Source organism: Ochlerotatus camptorhynchus, unplaced genomic scaffold, assembly GCF_037179485.1.
Source record: "Ochlerotatus camptorhynchus isolate MF236.1 unplaced genomic scaffold, CSIRO-AGI_Acam_v1.1 ptg000185l, whole genome shotgun sequence".
In the NCBI taxonomy this organism is placed as follows: domain Eukaryota; kingdom Metazoa; phylum Arthropoda; class Insecta; order Diptera; family Culicidae; genus Ochlerotatus; species Ochlerotatus camptorhynchus.
This window is the reverse complement of record NW_027040675.1, coordinates 3,155,554-3,172,148: the sequence shown is the minus strand read 5'-3', so window position 1 is coordinate 3,172,148 and position 16,595 is coordinate 3,155,554.

Genomic DNA, 16,595 nt, shown 5'->3' with positions numbered 1-16,595 from the left:
AATTACCTCCAACTCGGTTTCGCCTTCTTTCCTCCACCATCGTGTGCTCGTTGTCGTCGGTTTAGTCCTTTCGTTGGCCTCGTCCAGTTGAAATTCGCAACCACATCAAAGCGAACCACACTTTTACCATCTCCATCGTCATCGTCGTTGCTTTAGGGGAAAAAAAAATTGTCCAAGAAGCACGGGCAGCGAGTTTAAAAAGTTTAGAAAACAAACATAAATAATGACAGCTCTCGGCAGGGGGTGGCAACCGGGATCGACCCCGTTTGAAGTTGTCGCTCTTGATCTTTTCCTTCACCCGCACTGAACATTTTAACTTCTGACGGATGTGCTTTAGTTGGCTACTTTGACTCGGAGTTGATGAAATACCGTGCAGCGATAATCGTCCTGATGATGGAAAATGATGACTCGGCGAGGTTTTGTCCTTTGCCGCCTTCGGTTTCGGCCGCTTTCTTTTCATGTTGCAAACTTTTGGCAAAATCGGAAACCAAATCGGCAACAATGGAAGACACACAACAATAAAGAAGGTAGAAGGTGGGTGTTGTCGAGCAACAGCTTTTGTTGACGAATTTTTCGGTCTAGGCTTTCGCATTCTCTGCCTCTGAAATCGTAGTCAATGTATACCAATCGATGAAATTGAAAAGTCAATTTCGCGAAACAAAAACTCTCCATCGTTGACTTGGTGCATTGTGCATTGAAAGGCGAAAAATTAGCCTTTCAGAACGGCTCTATTTCCTCAATCAAAGTGTACTACGAGGGATCGAAAGCAAACGATTTTTGTGTAAAACAGCATCAATCATCCAATGCGTAATGTCAATGTCCACAACTCAAGTTTGCCGGCTTTTTCTGAAACCAACAACCATCGTTGCAATTTACGTACCATCAATAATTTTCCCGGGCTGGGCCCTTACATCACAATCGACCATTCGCTCGGAGCGACCAGTAGCGGAACACTTCACAGAGCGATGAGAACAAACATAAGCCTCCTGACCGGTTTGTCCCAACCCCAACGTATTTCAGCTAAGCGAAAAAAAAACAACAGGACAATAAAGTCGATTTTCCAGTGGGAGGAGAAGTTGCCAAAAACCTATAAAAGCTTCCTCTTTCTTTCCCGGTTGTTCTGTTGTCGAAATCGGATTCACCCGGTTCCAGGATGTCTCAATCGATCCAGTAAGTAGGTAGGTAGTCGGTATCAATTTCACACAATCGCAAAATTCCAGTTCAGCAGTCAATATTCACAGAAGAGCGCAGATTTTCAAACAATCAACCCTCAGCAGGAGCGGAGAAAGGATTGTGTGGATCTGGTTTGGGAACAAACATAGAATTGGTCCAAAAAGCGGCTTTCACTTTTAGAGGTGAAAAGTTTTCAGAGTCGCGAGAATCCCTTTTTATTCGAGACAGCAGCGTTTCTCTCGAGCCATATTCCTCTCGTTGTATCCTTTGAAGGCGATCATAAAGCCGCGCACATTTTGTCCTCCGTATACCTTCATTTTTTGTACCTTCCTATAATAGCCCGTGCAATAAACGGTGTAGCAACAGCAACCCCCTGGATTCGGAGGATTGTCACTGCGTGAAGAGATTTCCATTTATTAGATGACTTTAATTTATGATGGCACTCACTTTAAGTTATTGATGTTATTTTTTTCTCCCGTTGTTGGTGTATCCTTCAGGCCTTTTTTTTTATTCTTTCGGGTGTGGTGTGCGGACACCTTTTGTGGCGAACCGACGGAAAAAAGGTGACAACAAACGATGGCAAATGATCCGGAGCGTTCGGTTGACAAGGTTGCAATGGAGCGTACTAATTTTCTGGCATGATTGAAAATATCAGTGGCTTAAAATAGGAAAAAATCAATTGTTGAACTTGAAATTACATTGCGATACAATACGATAATAGAAAAAAAATTAAAGGGTTGTGTCCTAGACACGACCGCAGTATGACGTAGAACCACACAAAATTGATGTTTTTCATGCATTTTTGACTATTATACTTTATCTTAAAATTTTCAAGTATTTCAATGTTTCGGTTATGGTCGACTCAAAACAATTTACACATTTTTCTTTCCACATTCCACATGATTTTCATTTGACTACACATAAACAGAATCCACTCAGAAGTACACATGAAATTTATGCGCAAATGAATAGTATGTGTGGTCACGCATGGTTTTTATATGTACACTGAGTGTGCCCGGTCTTGCTCGGAATTCAATATTAGCTTGAGTTTATGCGCCGATTTAAAAAAAAGCATGCTATATTGTACGTAGCCCCCCCCCCCCCCGTATTATCTATGGGGCTACCCCCTATGATTATCTCCTTATACCCCCACACTCGCCCCCACATACCTAATTTGGTTCCATTTGCTTGATTAGTTCTCGAGTTATGCAGAAATTTCTGTTTCATTTGTATGGGAGCCCCTCCTTACAGAAGGGGGAGGGGTCTCGAACCATCATAAGAACCTTCCACGGCCCCAAAAACCTCTGTATACAAATTTTCACGCCAATCGGTTCAGTAGTTTCCGAGTCTATAAGGGTCACACAGATAGACAGACAGACAGACAGACAGACAGAAATTCATTTTTATATAGGGGAATTTACGTATTCTCGTCAATCTAAGCAGCGTCTGCACTTCTACTAGCATTTTCTCAGCGTCACGCACATATATGATGTGTCTGTTTGTTTACATTCATCTGCTGCTTGCTTCTCTATCCATTCCAATCGACAGAATTTTTCAAAACGTTTTGAAAGCGTTTTTACAACGCTCCAAACTTCTCAGGTGAGTGTGACTATTGTCGGCAGTCTCTTTTTCTTCGGCAACCTTCCCATTAGAACTGCGTGTTAACCAGCTGTTCTATTATCGGCAACTCGAAATCAACCTCATTTTGTAGTGCGTATGCTTTATTTGAAGAAAAATGTAGCATTACTGGATTGCTCGATCGTTCAAATATAATCAGATTGAAGCTGAAAGCCTAAACAATCGTTTGGACACATTCAGGGAAGTGCGTTGATGGGAAAACATAGTGAAATTAACGTTTAAATTTTGGTTGCCGAAAACAGTCAATGGGTGCCGAAGCCAACATTTACCCTATATAGATATATTAAGTATGTGGCCGACACATAGATATTGATTTGTTCACGTTGCAACAACTCATGTGTGGGATTTGAGGGGTGGGGGGGGGAGTTAGGAGAGGTTGTTGATGAGTGGGGGGGGGGGGGTTAGGAAAGGTTGTTGATGAGTGGGGGGGTAGGAGAGGTTGTTGAGGGGGGGGGGGAGATTGTTGTGAAGGGGGGAGGGGGAGAGGTTGTTGTGAAAGGGGGATGGGGCTTACATACATTACTTTTCCTCATTGTGGTCACGCCTTGATCCACCTTTAGCCGCTGATTTGGCCCTGCTTACTGCAGGACCAAGTGCCACGCCGTCCGAAGCGAAAATGAGCAAAAGTATTTTTGCCATTTAAATGATCTTTATTTCTTGTGATTGTGTGGTTTACATGTATGAATTTTTTAAGTGACACAGATGCGTCTTTTCAACTTTAGTACATTTGAGATTTTTATTATTATTTACAGTTCCTAGTCCTATCAGGCCTATTTTAAAGTATGACCACCTTGGTGGGATTGGTTTGATTTGAATTGGAAAAAAGGAGACTACTTATAACTACTATTTACAACTACAACTAACCTACAACTACTATGTACACCTAACCTACTACACACAAATTGCTTATCAAAGCATTTTCTGATAAATTACATTTTTGTGCAAATTTAGTCTTAATTTCGTTAATTTTGGAATCTATTTTGGCAATGCCTGCCTCTTCATGTAAATTTGTTATTCTAGTGTCGAAAGGACGATCAAGAACCATCCTCAGCACTCTATTCTGAGCTACCTGAATTTTGTTCCAGTGAGTCTGTGCACATGATTCCCACACCGGAGCTGCGTAGAGGATCACAGGTGCTATGATTTGTTTGTAGACAGCCAGTTTGTTCACCCTAGAGAGGCGGGATCTGCGGCAAATCAGCAGATACAGACACCTAACCAAGGCGGAACACTTGACTACGGTTTTCTCCACATGCGAGCGGAATAGGAGCTTTTCGTCAAACAACATCCCGAGATAGGTTACTTCGGCGGACCACTCAACCCTTGTGCCATCCATGATTACAGTACAAGATGGAGCCGGTTTCAGTTTGGGCGATTGCCGATGGAGGAACATGATCGCTTGTGTTTTGGAGGCATTGATTTTGATTTTCCACGTGGTGGCATAATCAGCAAAGGCGTTAAGGCATCGTTGAAGTTTGTTCGTTATTTCGCGAGGCATCCTTCCTTTGACGGCTATTGCGGTATCATCTGCGAACAGGAAAAACACGCAACCGTCTCCAAGGGGAGGAATGTCGGAAGTGTAAATGCTGTAAAGCAAGGGGCCCAGCAGACTGCCTTGCGGGACTCCTGCTGGGATGGAAAACGTGTCTGAAAGACAACCATTCAACGATACCTTAAACGACCTTTGCTGGAGGTAGCTACGGGTGATTTTAACCAGATGTAATGGAAAGTTGAAGTTACAGAGCTTGTATACAAGCCCATTGTGCCAGACATTATCAAACGCTTTCTCAACGTCTAACATGGCCATGGCTGTGGACTTGGATACAGCTTTGTTACTTCGGATGTTATGCATCACCCGCACTAGCTGGTGATTGGTGGAGTGCCCCTTTCTGAACCCAAACTGTTCCGGAAGGAGAATGTTATTTTCCTCGACAAACTTGAGCAAACGATTTAGAATGAGTTTCTCGAACAAATTGCTCAGCGCTGAAAGGAGGCTGATTGGTCTGTAGCTTGAAGCTAGCGTTGGGTCCTTCCCGGGTTTGCGGATAGGTATGATTTTCGCTGTCTTCCAGATACTTGGAAAGTAGTGCAGTTCCAAGCATCTGTTGAAGACGGCAGCCAGCAGAGAGTGAACCTTCATGCTGAGATTTTTCAATATTAGGTTCAATATTCCGTCAAACCTGGGGGCCTTCATGTTTTTAGTGCATTTCAGCGCTGAGCAAATCTGTTCCACTGTGATTCTATCCTCCGGAGGGATGGCACAAGGGGAAGAATCAAGGTTGAGTACGCATTGCTCAACCTGAACTTCGAGCGGACTTTGGATGTTGGAGCCAAGCAAGTGCGATTTGGCAATATGCTCACCAATCGCATTTGCTTTCTCCTGAGGGGTGATTATGAGCCGATCGTCATCATTTTCATCTTTTAGTGGCAGAATGAGTTTAGGGTGCGTCTGTAAGACCTTGGCAACTTTCCAGAATGGTCTGGAGCGGTCGTCCAGATTCTGGACAAGCCGCCCGAAACTTTCGTTCCGGAGTGAGACCATTCTGGAAGCAATCTCCTTGTTCAGATCGGCCATTTCACGTTTCATCGCTGGATCTCCAGTCCCCTGAAACTGGCGTCTACGAACATTTCTCAGGCGAATTAAGAGTTGGGTGTGGGAATCAATAGCAATAAACTTACCCCTCACAGGAACTCGTCGGACGCACGCCTCGTCAGCCACGGTTATGGCTTGGTGGAGTCCCTCCAACGCTCAGTCGATGTCCTCCACGGTGTCAAGCGGCGGGTTGTCGATGATGCGCCTGTCTACCACGCGTCCAAACTGGGCCCAGTTTACGCGATGATAGTCCTTGCGCAGGCTTGAAGCAGGAGCCACGTTGCAGCCTAGCTCAGACACCACCGGTTGGCGGTCGGAACTGAGTTCGTTCAAGGCTACCGGCTTGGACAAGCCGATATTTGTCAGGAACAGGTCTAGCGTCGATGGGTTGCCCGCCGGTGAGATAAATGTTGGCTCATCCGAAAACCAAACGGAGTACAGCCCATGCTGTGAGTGGTCGAACAGCAGACGACCGTTCTGGATCTGCCTGTAGTTAAGCCAGGCCTCATGGCGCGCGTTTAGATCTCCTCCTACTACGAAGCGGGAACCGTTACTGGTGATGGTGGAAAGGTCCTTCTTGAATTTAGCCGCTAGTCCACTGCTGGCGGTACACTGTCGAGGGCAGTAGACGGTGATGAACTGGACGTATCTAGTCGACGACTCCACCTCCACACCAAGGGCCTCGATGATAGTGGTGGGATATGGGACAGAGTGTGGTATTTTATTCCTTTCTTGACGACGACCGCAACACCACCCCCCCCTGGAGCTGATGCGATCAAGCCGGATAATGTTGTGGTCAGGCAACCAGAAGCTGTCGCCGGACTTTAGATGGGTCTCGGTTAGAAGGCCCACGTCGATGCTGTGCTTGCGGAGGAAGTCGGCAAGCTCAATCTCTTTTGCTCTTACAGAGCAAGCATTCCAGGTGACGATACTTAGCGGTTTAGACGCCATACTGGATGATGAACTTACCGAGCACTTGGATCTGTTCGGGCTTATTGCGGCACTTACGAAGAGCACCGGACATGTTGACGAAGATTTCCATCAGTTCATCCGCTGAGAACAGATCAGGGTTGTTGTTTTGCGCTGTTGGTTGTCTCCAGAATCCAGGGGGATGGAGAGCTTTGGCCAGCAGAATCACCGGAAGCTGCTTGAACGGAATGCACCCGCGAATTCACTTGCCTTTGCTGAGGAACACGAAGGGGCGGGAAATCCTCCGTCCGAAATGCCGGGACTTTGTCCTTCTTGCGTCCTGGTTGGTTGTTAGTTGCCGCCTGTTTTCGGATGCGTTTGAAGTCCTCGCGTTTGGAGCACTGTCTGTCGGAACCTTGATGAGCACCACCACAGTTGGCGCATTTTAACGCCACGGCTCCATCCGCAGGGCAGTTGGAAGTGGCGTGTTCTTGAGCGCAGTTGCTACAGCGTGGCTTGATGTTGCAGTTGCGAGTGCCGTGTCCAAAGTTCAGACATCGTTGGCACTGGGTCACATCGCGATGGCCTCCACGGTATGGCTCCCATCGTACGATTATGGAGTAGATTGAGCGGATAGCCTGCAGCGCATTCAGCGTCACCGTTCCCTTCTGGAAGTGCACCAGGAAAAGACAATCCGGGTACGTCTTCACGTTTTCGTCTCGCCTCGTCATCCGAAAGACAGCGATTGGGGCCAGCTTGTACCGGTCCTTGAGTTCTTCTTCGATGGCCTTGGGATCAACATCCGGTAGACCCCTGATGACTACCTTGAAGGGCTTTTCACCGGGGATGTCGTGCGTGAAGTATTCCGCATTGGAATCCTTCAGGAATTTGACTGCGATTTCGTATTCCGCTTTCGTCCGGAGCATCACCTTAGTGCCGATCCTGCTGATCTTGTACTCAGCTGCGATGCCCAGCGATGCGAAATCGCCAATGAGCGTCTTGAGTGGCACTACCTTCACCACCAGTGGAGGAAGCTTGACTTTCGCCGCACTCGGGCCGGCAGAATTCTCGGGTAACATCGTTGCGTCCGCTCGTACCATCGGACTGTCCTTGGTTCTTCTTCCTCTTTTTCGTCCGCTTCACCGGGACTGGGTTGGTATTTCCAACATCGGTGGGCAGAGTAGCGTACCTATTTGAGGTAGGTACCGAGCTACCCTCACCACTGTTCTTCTTCTCCGCTTGGTCACGAAGTCGGCTCCGAGAGCGCTGTCTTCCCATCACGCGATGCGACCGACACTACTGACGACGCGACGTGCAGTATATCTGCGAACGTTTGTAACAAACTATAGATTTATCGAACAACTCGACAAAGCGAGCAAAGACCGAACTGAACTGCTTGACGTTCAAGCAGAGAATCATGATGAGCAAAAGTATGACAGCAGCGCTGTTTTATATGTTTTCCGGTTCAGAACCTGATAGGATTTCCCGCAGTTTTTTATGATTGGGGCGGAGCAGAAAGTTTCTTTTGTGCAGAATATGTAAAATAGGATGGACTTTGGATGTTAATATAATTGCATTAATAGAGGCACCAGATATGTTTCACCGTCAGTTTTGTGTAATTCACCAACTGAATGTCATCGAACATTTTTTTCAAGCAATTTGTGTTCAAATTTGAAAGTTTCGGTGTGGGAAGAAATTAAGGGAAAAACTTGTTTTTACTAATAATTGGGGTTTGTTTAAAATTTATTTTCCGGAAAAAGTGATCGTCCAGGTCCATGTTATTTTCGGGTTATTGTTGAGGGGTTGGGGTGGGGGTTAGGAGAGGTATTTGAGGGGGGGTGTTAGGAAAGGTTGTTGATGAGTGGGGGGGGGGGTTAGGAGAGGTTGTTGAGGTGGAGGGGGTTAGGAGAGGTTGTTGAGGGGGGGGGGGGGAGAAGATTGTTGTGAAGGGGGGAGGGGGAGAGGTTGTTGTGAAAGGGGGAGGGGGTTTACATACATTACTTTTCCTCATTGTGGTCACGCCGTGATCCACCTTTAGCCGCTGATTTGGCCCTGCTTACTGCAGGACCAAGTGCCACGCCGTCCCAAGCGGAAATGAGCAAAAGCATGACAGCAGCGCTGTTTTATATCTTTTCAGGTTCAGAACCTGATAGGATTTCCCGCCGTTTTTTATGAATGGGGCGGAGCAAAAAGTTTCTTTTGTGCAGAATATGTAAAAAAGGATGGACTTTGGATGTTAATATAATTGCATATATAGAGGTACCAGATATGTTTTGCAGTCAGTTGTTGGTAATTCATCGAGTGTATGTCTCCTATTAAGCAATATTTTTTTTTTAAATGTTGGCTCTGCATGTAAAAAATTAATTGTTCATACATTATTAGGGTTTGCTTAAAATTTATTTCCCGAAAAAAAATGATCGTCAATGTCCATGTATTTTTCGGGTTATTGTTAAGGGGAAGGGGCTTTAACATGCACGTTTTTTCAAGTCTCATTCCTCATTGTGGTGGACACGCCGTGATCCAGATTCTGTAATGTGGTCGACGAAAGGTTTTTTTGTAATATAATTTTGTAAAATTTATGTTGGCAAATTAAAAAAAAAAAAACCCAAATTACAGGGCCTAGAAAAACATTTGGTGAACGATTTATACGAAAATATTCATTCTGATATTCATATTTTTACGCTAGTCTACTATATAAACTGAATCACACCCATTTGACATTAGACGCTTGCCAAGGGGTAATCAACTCTGCACACTGTGCCGAAACATAGCATGCTACACTGTTCGGCACAATAGGGCACACTTTGGCAAGTAGGATACAATCAATCTATATATATAAATATCTCTATATATAAAAATGAATTCCTGTCTGTCTGTCTGACCCTTATAGACTCGGAAACTACTGAACCGATTCGCGTGAAAATTTGTATGCAGGGGTTTTTGGGACAGCGAAAGGTTCTTATGATTGTTAGAACCCCTCCTCACTCTGTAATGAGAGGCTCTCATACAAATTAAACAGAAATTTCTGCATATTTCGAGAATTAATCAAGCAAATGGAACCAAATTTGAAGCGGCCTCATAGCCTAGTCAGTAAAGGCACGGTATTACCACAGACAAACAGCCGTAACTCTTCATTGTGTATCTTCGTTCATGCATTTAACGGTTGATTTGAATATTATCAGTTCCGCGAACTACTCGCCGCAGCGCTGGCATCGGATCACTTTGACGTTTCTATATATTCTATAGAAATTTTATGCAATATTGTTTACGAGTTAGCGAGCAAGCTTGTTTTCCGCGAGAAGCCAGATAGATGTCGTTACTGAGGTTATATGTTTTGAGATACTATGTTTTCAAGAACAAGTTTTTCAAAGAGTTACGTCTGTTTGTCTGTGGTATTACCAAACCGGAGGCAGCGGGTTCGATTCCCGGTCCGGTCGAGGGAATCTTTCGGGTTGGAAATTTTCTCGACTTCCCAGGGCATATAGTATCATTGTGCTTGCCACACAATAAACAAATTAATGCATTGGTATTGGCATCGAAAACTCTCAATTAATAACAGTGGAAGTGTATTTAGAACACTAAGTTGAGAGCACTCAACAAGCTAATATGCGCTAAGCAATAAGCTTGAAATGCGAACAAGAAGAAGAAGGAACCAAATTCGGCATGTGGAGGTCATAGGGGGTAGCTCCTTATATAAGAGGGGATATATATATAATATAAAATATAGTATGCTTTTTTTAATTGGCGCATTAACTCAAGCAAATATTGAATCCCGAGCAAGGCCGGGCACACTCAGCTAGTATAATGTAAAGCGGCATCACTGTTGAGTGTTGACGTTGCTGTCGGTGTTCTCTGAACCGTGAATCGCTTCAAATCTAGCAAAACGCAATCCATCTCATCCGATTCGCAGCAAAAATACCAGCGGCTCTTGATTTCATCTAACAGCTTCTATTCGGGCTTCACTTATCGTAATTTTCATATAAAAGCTACGTGATTCTCATGTAGGGGCACTCATTTCATGAAGCTTAACCGTCACAGAAATATCACATAAAAGTTACGTGATTTGGTGTGGAAATCACATAAGCTTTAGATACGTGAAACGCACATAGACTCAATATTATGTGAAAATCACGTACATTATTTCATTGATTATGTAGGTGTGTTAAAAAGAAACTCCCTGTGAAATTCAAGGGACATCACATCTATTTTACGTGAGGCACGTAAAACTGAGAGGAGAGAAAAGTTGATAGCTTACGTGATTTTTCACGTATCTTCAACGTGTAGATTATGTTGAGTGTACACTAACTTGATTTGGCTACACTGAGGCAAATAAAATTAAGAATTTTATAAGGCTCGACTTATGATCGACACTTAGAAATTTCAGAAGCAGGACTCGAGCAATTATTTTCGTTTGACATTAGGTAGCTCTTATACGCCTTTAACAATTTCATTTTCCCAAGAGTTGAAAGACGAGTGGTCAACACACAGGTCCCATAATCTCAACGTTCATGCTTCGGTTCCTGTCTGCTCAGTGTCATAATTTTTCTGCCAACATTATGTTTCGGTTTCTTGTGGCTAAAATTCATAATTGGTTCTTATGGAATTCTTACGTTCTTTTGTCTCAGTGTACATTTTACTTCGCCTCCGCTTATCTCTAAGGAGGAGACTAGAGTCGGTGTATAATGAGTCACGTCAAGAGAAAAATAGTTGAACTCGCATCACGGTTTTCGAACGATTCCCATTTCTTTTAATTTGGCAACAGAAGACTTCTACATCAAATGACTTCTATCGAGAAAAAATAATAGCGGCTGTAGTAAATCATTATATCAGTGATTTTGTCAAATTATCTTAACAAAAATAGTAGAAATTCTCATTACTGATCATTACCAAACGTATCCCATGACAATTGAATGCTCACTGCGTTTCTTCAATTATATTTTATATTTTATTGCAATACCTTTCGTGGACCTTTCATAGCATCGTAATGTTTGTTTATTTTGCACGATAGGTAGCTGGTTTGACAGTTCGAAAGGTAGACTTGGCTTCACTCTTGGTGTGACTCATTATACACCGACTCTAGAGGAGACAACTGTCTTGTTTTTGTCTGTGACGTGTTCTTCTTCTCTCGCGGAAACGACCGTGCAAAAACTGTTTCATTATGGACGACGCAGTCGACTATTAAAATACAAGAAAATAGATTCCCTGTTGTAAAAATTCTCGCGTTTCTATACGTTCGCCCGACTGTTCCGCTCCTCCCCATTTTAGTTTTCTCGTTAAACTCCTTCTCTCAACAAGTTGGTAAATCTTAGTTTTTAGCTGTTTTTAGCAGAGAAGTAGAAATTAGAAGGAATGTCGGTTATGCACTCGAATAATTGAAAATTCGTTAAATATTTAATCGAATAGCTGGTAAAATCTTTACGATTAATCGTTAATCGAATAAATTGACTTTCAGGCATCCCTAGAAAATACTTTAATTTCCAAGGGGTAGGTCACTCCGCACACCAACCTTAGGTGATCTTTTTTGGCAGTGTGCCGATTGCTCGGCCGATTCTACCCAGCTGGGTGATATTGATATTGAAACCAAGGTGGCTACATATAGGTGTTCTAATCTGTCAAATTCGTGATTCAGCCATGTTGGATTTTTGCATGGGACAGCGAACGAGTTTGTTTACAATTTGCTCTAAAACCGCATTTTTCCCCCCCGCGACCTCCTCGCCTATATAGTGACGAAGCTGTATCACCATTTATATACCCACCATGATTGAAACCAACATCTGAAACGTCACAATTCCAGTGTGAACTGCAAAAATGGCGTGACTGAATTGTCTTATTTTTATCAAATGAAATTATTTTCCCTTTTATGCCATATGACTTGACTTATATAACTGGTTGACTTCGTGGTAGAAAATCAGAAAATAATATTTTATGACTACTAAGTTTATTTTTCACAAAATGTAAGCAAAAATATTAAAAATATCCATAATATCAATCACGCCTTTTTTGAAATACTGGCTTGAATCTTCTATTTGTTTACAAATTATGGGCTGTCAGTGGGGCGCACAATTCGCGGGCCCGCAGCGATGTTAGCTCTTATCAAGGCAAGGCAAACAAGATAGGGATGCCACCCAGCTGATTCTACCTAAGAGAAGAGGTGACAATACGAGGGCAAAAATGAACCACTTTTCTGTCAAACATGAACCAGCTCCTGATTGGCGGATTTCATGTACGTAAGATAGAGATAGAGATAGATAAAGATAGAGATAGAGATATAAATAAAAGAGGAAGAAGCCAATTGTCACCTCTTTCTCTTAGGATTGTACCGGAACAAGCTTCGATTGTTTATAAAATACCCATCCCGCCAACCCGGTATTTCTGACACCTTGAATGTTTTGGTAATCGGATTGCGGATGACGTGGGAAGTGGCGGGTGTGCAAAAAATTTGGTGTTTTGTGTTCATAGGATAATAAAAGTCCTGTGTTTAAGGGTTTTATAATGCCCTAAAAAGCAGACTAAAAACCTAACCTTGGGACCGGTGGGGAGCTTTGTTGGAGACCGGCTATAGCGGATGATGAATAGACTTCTGTAGTTTGTGTTGTGTGAGTTGCAGCATTATTTGAATTAATGGCATTAATGGGGTCTGATTAACTGTCTCTTTCTCTCGAGCCCACTCTAGAACCTACATTTCGTATTTAGATCTATAAGTGAACTGCTGGTCTGAGTTTCTCTGGTATATTCAATTAGAGGATGTTCCTGAATATACAGTCAAACAGCACGTAACTGAACGTGAATAACTTCAATGACAGTTGTCCAACAGTGCTCCCAGTTTATTTACAACAATCCAATACCTACGAGATTGTGTCAAAAGTATGCCAAAAGTGTGCCGATGGATGTGCCCAAGCTGTGCCGAATCCAATTTCGGCACAATGTGCTGAGTGATTTTTGGTGGTCCTTCGAAAATGTAGAACAGCAGAATTGCTTGCTGTAACAAGAACCAAAAGCGGTGTGTTGTTAGTTTTCTTTGCTATGACGACAACTGAATTAAGCGGTTTAGAAGCAGAGGGGTGAAAGTCAATTCTCTTCATTGATTTCCTCTTTTGATGACCATGGCTTCACTAACCTATTTCGCACTATTTCTGCTATGCTCTTCTATCGTCCAGAACAACAAACGTATCAAACGTGTTTGTCGTCGAGTTATTAACGTAATAGAAAGTCGGTGAAGAGAATCGACCAAAATCACTTACACCCCTGCTTTCAAGTTTAGTTACATGATTACAACTCTGTGTGGTTCTGAATATGGCGATGAGTGTGCAAAATGTTTCACAATTGCATCCTCCCTATTCGCACATGTCCGAAGATCGGGAGCGACTGCCACTTCGACTTGTTTCGCCTACTAACAACTCTCTGATGATAGTGTTGGGGAACCAGCAATGCTCATCGACATGTTTCGTCTAGAAACGATTCTCTGGTGACTGTGTTGGGAATGCAACATATGCATGTACGTATTTGGTGGATTTGTTAATTATTTCGACGCTTTTGGACATTGCTTGACATTTATCGCTTTTTCAAAAGTTTCTTCAAGGAAATCAACAGTCAGAACAGTGGAAATATTTCTGATCGATTGGTGATAAAATTATTGAAATTGGTCCAGGGGCAGCTGAGTTATTAACGTTCAAAATCTTTCATAATTTTGTTACATGTTCCATTTTTGGTTTTCACAAAGTGTTCCCCCATATAGAAATCAAAGACATAGCCCTACGTCAAAACTAAAGGTCAACAGGAGAATTTTTAAATATTTTTAGTACTAGCTGGACCATGTTTCCCATTAGGAACGACTACAGACAGTTATTCCGACTCACACAATTTTCGAGCAGCTCTATTTTTATACCGGTAACGGCAAATGCTGCTGAAGACCAAGATACTTGTAAGATTTTCCACGATTCGTAGACCGATTCGGAGCCGTTTGTCTCGGTTAAACGTACACTGCAGCTGATCCGATCGGCATTTATCCAGGCCCAGTATCATGCCGATGTCGCTGCTTACCGGTTCTAATGGTTTGAAAATATTGACCAAACACGACGATATTGATAATACAGCTTCCGTCACTCACTCAAATTAAAAGTGATCTTCATCGGATACCATGACAATTTATGGTCAGTGACAATGCAATGTCATGGAAGAACATGTCCAGTTTATGTCCAGTTTGAAAAATTAGTGTAAATTTCTATTAAACATCATGCACATAACTGAAGCGCTAAATATCATGCATACATTATAGATTAAGTAAAGTTATGAGACATTTCATGAAATATTTCAAATAATGTATTCAGCCGTTCGTCTTTGCAGGCAACATTTCCTGCAAGTTGTTAGTTTGTGTGAAAAGAAATACAAGTGTAAACTAAGAGCTTGGATGGTTACATAATCAGTAATATTCAGAATATTTCTCTGTGAACCTACCGCCATGTTGTTAAGGTGTTTGGCTGTGAGATCGGTATTCTCGTAACCACATCGAAACTTTAAGTGCACAAATATTAGCTTCCACGACACGTACCTCAATGAAACTGTTACTCCACGTTTGTTGTACTGCAGCATACATGTAGTAGCCATTTCAGGAGAAATGGGGCATTAATTTACGAGATTTGTGTAATTGAAAATTCAAAGTGGAAGTGTATGTATAGCCTAGGTGGCGGCCATTTGTGAACTCTACAAGGAATCACCTTAAGACTGATGAAATGTCTAGAACTTTCTCATGCAAATAAATCACCGATACGACGACGTAAAATCACCCTAAGCCACAAAAGCAATCGAAACAAAATCGATTAATGGGTGCAAATTAGTTTCCTTCCTGGTCCTGACATACTTCTTCCCAGACACCGACCGACCGACCTTTATACATATATTGGTAGTAATAACAGTGTTATCCAATAGCGAAATTGCAACCGAGATCTATAGGAGCCACATGTGGTGACGCAAAAATGACATTTCCCTGCAACTCAGCAGGAGCCTACATTGCTCTACATGGGTGATGTGAACAATTTGTCCCACAACTGTACACACCACGCCGATATAGCAGAGAACCCATCCCGATGACCGCTGACTGTGCGTGAGATTCATAGTCGTCGGTTGAACGTTATTAGGATTGACAGAAGATTCATCCTGCGCCCAGCCTTCCATGGGAACGTGTCACACTCTCTACGATGGTCTGTTTAAACTTTAAACAATGACATTGATTTGTTTGGGTTCAGGACGACTAATTGAACTCGGCAGGGTTGAAAGTGATCAATCATTTGAGAAAATTGGGTCATTGAAAAAACCACCGAAAGCGTGTGAGGATGCGAGGGAATCGCTTAGCAAAGATGTAACCCTTCGGGGAAATTTAAAACGGTTCCAACTAGCAATATAACTAGTTAAACAGGTGATTGATTCCATTGGCTAATGAGAACAAATTGAACGTCGTTTCCAATGTGATTGATTAGATTTTTTTTTTTAAATGGCTAATTTTCAAATGGTTTATTTGAATACCGAATTACACAGGTTTCCGCACGAATAGTCCGAATTCTCGAAGTAATTTCAGCTTTAACAAACCCAAAATATTAAATATCAGCTGCCGTTGAATCTTAATAATATGATAATAACAAAAAATTTCAACATAATTAACAGTTCCATTCAGAATATTAATCGGCTTACAGTGCTAATCCGATGTCATTCGGAGAAATGCATAGACTTGGCTGTGTTTGCATGCATTTCCAACTGACCTTTAGCCATCCAATGGCCTTCCGATGGCATGCGACCTCCATAAAAACAGAAAGGCGGCCCATTAAATGGGTGCAATTGTTTACGTGGTAATCCCGTGCTCGTGTATGTATATTTTCCAACTTGTGTCCCGTATGGAAGTTAAAACACGTATCTCCAGCATAGAGGTGAAGTGCAGCGAAAATTGACTTTTCCTTCTTATAGATTCTGTTCTTAATGACCTGTTTCCAGGATGAATGAACGAATGGAAAGGAGCAAGTTTAAGGGACAGAACCGAACCAACAAGGTGATCCTAATCAGATAATCCTATTCATAAATAAACAGTTTATGGCCTCAATTTGGCCCGCTCCATCAGCAGCAGAAGCAGCAGTGTGAGTGGAAGCGAAGTGGTTGACGAGGAACATGGCCTACTACACAACAACAACAACAAGGTGTGAATGAGAAATAATTTCAATTGGACCGGAGCAAAAAAAAAATCTGATTACGATACTCAACGGGCTAAAAAAAAACAAGTAGGTACAAACAAGATGAG